The sequence below is a fragment of the Somniosus microcephalus genome, unplaced genomic scaffold (assembly GCF_052327205.1).
Source record: "Somniosus microcephalus isolate GS21.2 unplaced genomic scaffold, FLI_Smic_1.0 unresolved_chr2, whole genome shotgun sequence".
In the NCBI taxonomy this organism is placed as follows: Eukaryota; Metazoa; Chordata; class Chondrichthyes; order Squaliformes; family Somniosidae; genus Somniosus; species Somniosus microcephalus.
In genome coordinates, this window is record NW_028225180.1 from 27690582 (window position 1) to 27696581 (window position 6000).

Below are 6000 nucleotides of genomic sequence, written 5' to 3' on the forward strand. Positions count from 1 at the left end.
TGGATAAAGGGATCCTGCATGGACAAGTTATGAAAAGTCAGGGTACCCAAAATGGCTTCTGCAGCCTCGTGACCAAAAGGACAGGATTTTTAAAAGCAAGGCTCTGCAAGCAGGCAGACACCTTTTTTTTCAAGCCTGGGATTAAACTTAAAATGCAGGAATCTGTGAAAAGACTCTGGAGCCAGACAGCCAAAGTTAACACAGAATATGCATTCATTCGCCTTGAAACAGATCAAGCTGGAATGGGCCTATAATCGAGGCCATCAGGTTTCTGCATATTTAATCGGTAACAGCTCACAGAAGCCATCATGTCAGGAAAACCCGATTAAGTCTCATACATAACCAACAACCAGGACATCAAAACCATTAAAACACAGAGACAGCCATTTCAGGGTTGTTAAAGTAAATGGCTGTAATCAGTTTAAACGAGCCCGCCAAAAGTTAGACAAAGGACTGACCTGATTTGGCGCGCAGGTAAGGAATGAAGAATCGGGTATAATTGTAGGCCCATCGGTAGTGATCGGTCTCTTAGCTCTCTTATCGTGGTTGGCTCTGAGCTCTTGCTCTTAGTTTTCTCGTGTCCTGGCCTCGTGGTGGGCTCTCTTCTCGCTCCCTGCGCTGCTCAACATCAAGGACGCCCATTACTACACCGAGGGCCCAAACGCGGGATTAGAATGAGACCCGAGTTCGAAACCACACAGGCCACAAACGGACAGACCAGACGAGACGAGACGAATTACGGTAAACCAATAAGAGCAGAGAAGGGCAGCGAAAGGCGCATTGGGGCAACCAAATGCCTGGGTAAAACCCCAATTTGAAGAATAAGCTGGTATTCGAAGAATGGGTAGCAAAATCTAGACAAAACGGCCTAATTATAAGCTGGCGTTTGTCACATGGATAGTAATAGCCCAGTTGAAGGATAAGCTGACGTTCGAAGCATAGGCAGCAACATCATTAGATGGTAAAGACCGCCTACCGACCCCAGACCGCAGCAATACCGCCGGCGACTGCCCAAAGGAGAAGAAGGCCCATCGTGATGAAGAACTCGACGAAGACGTTAACGGAGACAAGGACAGGGTGCCTTTGCACAAACAACTTCAGCGCCACGCCCTGTGACCACGTGGTGACGGGATACACCAAAGGACAGGAAGAGCGGACCTCAAACCCCACCATCTAAAGTGACAGGTTTTGAATTGGTGAGCATGAATTCCTGGCCCCTCATAGCTTAATCTAATTAGGTATAGGGGGTGGGATTAAGGATAAGGGGTTTTTAATGTATTTGTCTCCCTCGATGTGCCGTGTGTTCCCCATTCCCACATAAGTGTATTAACGGTTTTATGCCTGTAACTATACCAGTAATCCTCAGTAGTATTGTGTTTTATTCAGCCTTTTAATAAAATTTGGTTTTCTTGCACCAAGCCACTTGTCTACTCGATTTTCTGTATCGCCGCCTGTACCTAAATCCGGTGTCTAGATCCCAGGGGGTGTGGAGCGATTCAAACTGCTCAAAGGAGTCAGAGGTGAAGCTGACACACACACAACACAAAAAACCCCCTACAGCTACAAGGGTCAGTGTTACCGTGGGGAAACGTGTTTGTTTAACATGTAAGGGGCAGATTCATTTGGATAGGTGGTGGTGACTCAGAAAGCTGAGCAAGGATATAGGAAACCCCGCAGTTGATTGGGAACGATTGGGGAACAATACCCATCGGACGATTACAGGGACCCGAGCGGGTTTGAGTGTGTGCTGGGACAAGTGGTGGGAACCGGATCAGGGAGTTTATGTTTGTATGTGGGGTTCAGAGAAAGTCTGCCCCACAGGCATATCCATATTTTTCCACCGGCAATGGCAAGATGCCGGGGAGGGGATGGAGTGGGATTCCAGCCTGCATGCTGTGAGGAGGATGTCGTGAAACTCCAGTACGACTTGGACAGGTTGGGTGATTGGGCAGAAACATGGCAAATGCACTATAATGTGGATAAATGTGAGGTTATCCACTTTGGTGGCAAAAACAGGAAGGCAGATTATTATTTGAATGGCAATAGATTGGGAGAAGGGGAAGTGCAAAGAGACCTGGGTGTCCTTGTGCACCAGTCGCTGAAGGTAAGCATGCAGGTGCAGCAGGCGGTTAAGAAGGCAAATGGTATGCTGGCCTTCGTAGCAAGAGGGTTCGAGTACAGGAACAAGGATGTCTTGCTACAGTTGTACAGGGCCTTGGTGAGACCGCACCTTGAGTATTGTGTGCAGTTTTGGTCACCTTACCTGAGGAAGGACGTTCTTGCCATGGAGGGATTGCAGCGAAGATTCACCGGGCTGATACCTGGGATGGCAGGAATGACGTATGAGGAGAGATTGTGTCGATTGGGTTTATACTCACTGGAGTTTAGAAGATTGAGGGGGGATCTCATCGAAACCTATAAAATTCTGTCGGGTCTGGACAGACTAGACGCAGAAAGGATGTTTCGGATGGCCGGGGAGTCCAGAACCAGGGGTCATAGTCCCCTAAGGGGTAAGCCATTTAGGACTGAAATGAGGAGGAACTTCTTCACCCAGAGAGTGGTGAACCTGTGGAATTCTCTGCCACAGAGGGCGGTGGAGGCCAGTTCATTAAATATATTCAAGAAAGAGTTGGATATATTTCTTGAGGCTAATGGGATCAAGGGATATGGGGAGAAGGCAGGGACAGGGTACTGAATTTGGATGATCAGCCATGATCTCATTGAATGGCGGAGCAGGCTCGAAGGGCCGAATGGCCTACTCCTGCTCCTATCTTTTATGTTTCTATGTTTCACACTCCCCGATTCCAGTCAATGCTACCGAACTCGTAACCCACCCCCAAATGCCCCTGCCCACGACAACGACATTACGGACTATAGTCCAGAGGTATCCTACCACCACCAAGGGACCAGGGAATGGTTTCGTCCTAGTGCCTACCGATAAATTACTGTACCAGGGGGTACACTATGCAGTGGCCTCAGTGATCCTGAACTTGACTTAACTGAGAGGTGCCCTAAGGAAACAGAACAGTTGTACCAAGCCCTGCGCTGAAGGAAATGTTTAGAAAATGTTATGAATTCAACTTTGCCAGGGTAGACAAAGTGAAACTGTACAGTTTACATCCTGAACATAATATGGGCGCGGGGAGACAAAGAAGGGGGACCTGGAATTATGCTTTTACAGCTTACTGTACAGGGTCCTCAGTGATAAACAGCCTAGATGATATAGAGCAACAAACTCAGATAAATGGTTTAAAGACCAAGTTAAGAAAACTCCTAATAGAGGAGAACACAGTGGTAGGCTCAGAGCTGCATGAGGACCAGGCCATGACGGGTTTAAAGCTGCTGGCGCACAACCTGTGAACTGTACCATGGAGAAAATGGCACAAGACCATGTTTCCCCACAGGTAGCATTCATAGGGGGTGGGACATATTGTGTCACCACAAGTGCGCCCCATTACCGGCATGAACAGTACATCTGGTGTCTGGTGAGTGAAAACAGTTTTTTGTTTTAAACCCGAGGCAGAAGTTCAAGTGGCCCAGGAACGGATTGTACCCATCCCTGAACCCTCGACTGTTTACCTCACTGTCAGGGAAGACATTACCAACCTGCAAGGCTATGTCACATTCTGCAAAGTTACATAACACATTTTGGCTATGAGATTCCCCCTCTACCAGAACACCTTACCGCACTATTAAAAGCAGTGGTCATCTCACCGAAACATTTCTATACATTAGAACAAAAGACAGTCGAGATAGGGGCCAAGATATTGGATATTGTGGTTCCACCCTGGTGGGACATTTTTGAAAATATAGAGGTCCCCTCTTGGATTAGGCTGGCTTCGCACATTTTAGTGGTTTGTCAGCTGGGAAAAGTTACTGCACTGACAGTGTTCAGTGTATATATGTATTCCTGCTGGACAGTTACTGCACTGACTCTGTTCAGTGTATACATGTATTCCTGTTGTATATTTACTGTACTGACTCTGTTCAGTGTATATATGTATTCCTGCTGTACCGTTACAGAACTGACTCTGTTCAGTGTATATCTGTATTCCTGTTGTACATTTATTGGAGTGAACCTTCTAGTGTATATATGTATTCCTGCTGTACAGTTGCTGCAATGAAGCTGTTCAGTTTATATATGTATTCCTGTTGTACATTTATTGGAGTGAATCTTCTGGTGTATATATGTATTCCTGCTGTACAGTTGCTGCAATGAAGCTGTTCAGTTTATATATGTATTCCTGTTGTAGAGTTACTGTACTGACTCTATTCAGTGAATATATTTTTCCTGCTGTTCAGTTAATACAATGAAGCTGTTCAGTTTATGTATGTTTTCCTGTTGTAGAGTTACTGGAGTGACACTGTTCAGTGTATATATGTATTCCTGTAGTACAGATACTGCTTGACGGTGTTCAGTGTATATATGTATTCCAGTTGTACCATTACTGCACTCACTCTGTTCAGTGTATATATTGCAATCAACCACCACCTGGACCGAGGGGTGTGTTGATGTGGGGGGGGGGGACACAGGCACAGTCACAAGATTGGTAAATGAAAAACAGCAGTTAGCTGTGTTTTATTTTTAGAAAACAGGGAAAAAGTGTCCACGTCTGGCAAAATCCAAAAAGCACATGACGTTCAAAAAGAAAAATGAAGAACAACCATCACCCGCCCCGGGTGGTTAGGAAGGCAGTCCTTAAATCAGTTTTCTCCAAAAAACAATAAGCCATGGTTACTTTACCACTGGATCTTTCTCAGCCGGTCAAGGGGTCATATCAGGCTCTCAGAACTAAACAATATTCCACCTGGGTTCAATAGTAAACCTCTCTGTGGCAGCTGCAAGCTGGTTTTCAACAACAGTCTTGGCTTTGTCTTGGCTTTCTCCTCAGGTACTGGCCCTGTCCTGGCCCTCTCCTGAGGCACTGGCACACTCCTCAGGCACTGGCCCTCTCCTCAGGTACTGGCCCTGTCCTGGCCCTCTCCTGAGGCACTGGCACTCCCCTCGGGCACTGGCCCTCTCCTCAGGTACTGGCCATGTCCTGGCCCTCTCCTCGGGCGCTGGCCCTCTCCTCAGGTACTGGCCATGTCCTGGCCCTCTCCTCGGGCGCTGGCCCTCTCCTCAGGTACTGGCCATGTCCTGGCCATCTCCTCGGGCGCTGGCCCTCTCCTGGGGCGCTGGCCCTCTCCTCGGGCGCTGGCCCTCTCCTCCGGCGCTGGCCCTCTCCTCAGGTTCTGGCCCTGTCCTGGACCTCTCCTCAGGCACTGGCCCTCTCCTCAGGCACTGGCCTTCTCCTCAGGCACTGGCCCTGTCCTGGCCCTCTCCTGAGGCACTGGCACTCTCCTCAGGCACTGGCCTTCTCATCAGGTACTGGCCCTCTCCTCAGGCACTGGCCCTCTCCTCAGGCACTGGCCCTCTCCTCAGGCACTGGCCTTCTCCTCAGGCACTGGCCTTCTCCTCAGGTACTGGCCCTCTCCTCAGGCACTGGCCCTCTCCTCAGGCGCTGGCCCTTCTCCTCAGGCACTGGCCTTCTCCTCAGGCACTGGCCCTCTCCTCAGGTACTGGCCCTCTCCTCAGGCACTGGCCCTCTCCTCAGGCACTGGCCTTCTCCTCAGGCACTGGCCCTCTCCTCAGTCACTGGCCCTCTCCTCAGGCACTGGCATTCTCCTCAAGCACTGGCCCTCTCCTAAGGCACTGGCCCTCTCCTCAGGCACTGGCCTTCTCCTCAGGCACTGGCCCCCTCCCCAGGCACTGGACCTCTCCTCAGGCACTGGACCTCTCCTCAGGCACTGGCCCTCTCCTCAGGCACTGGCCTTCTCCTCAGGCACTGGCCCTCTCCTCAGGCACTGGCCCTCTCCTCAGGCACTGGCCCTCTCCTCATGCACTGGCCCTTCTCCTCAGGCACTGGCCCTCTCCTCAGGCACTGGCCCTCTCCTCATGCACTGGCCTTCTCCTCAGGCACTGGCCCTCTCCTCATGCACTGGCCTTCTCCTCAGGCA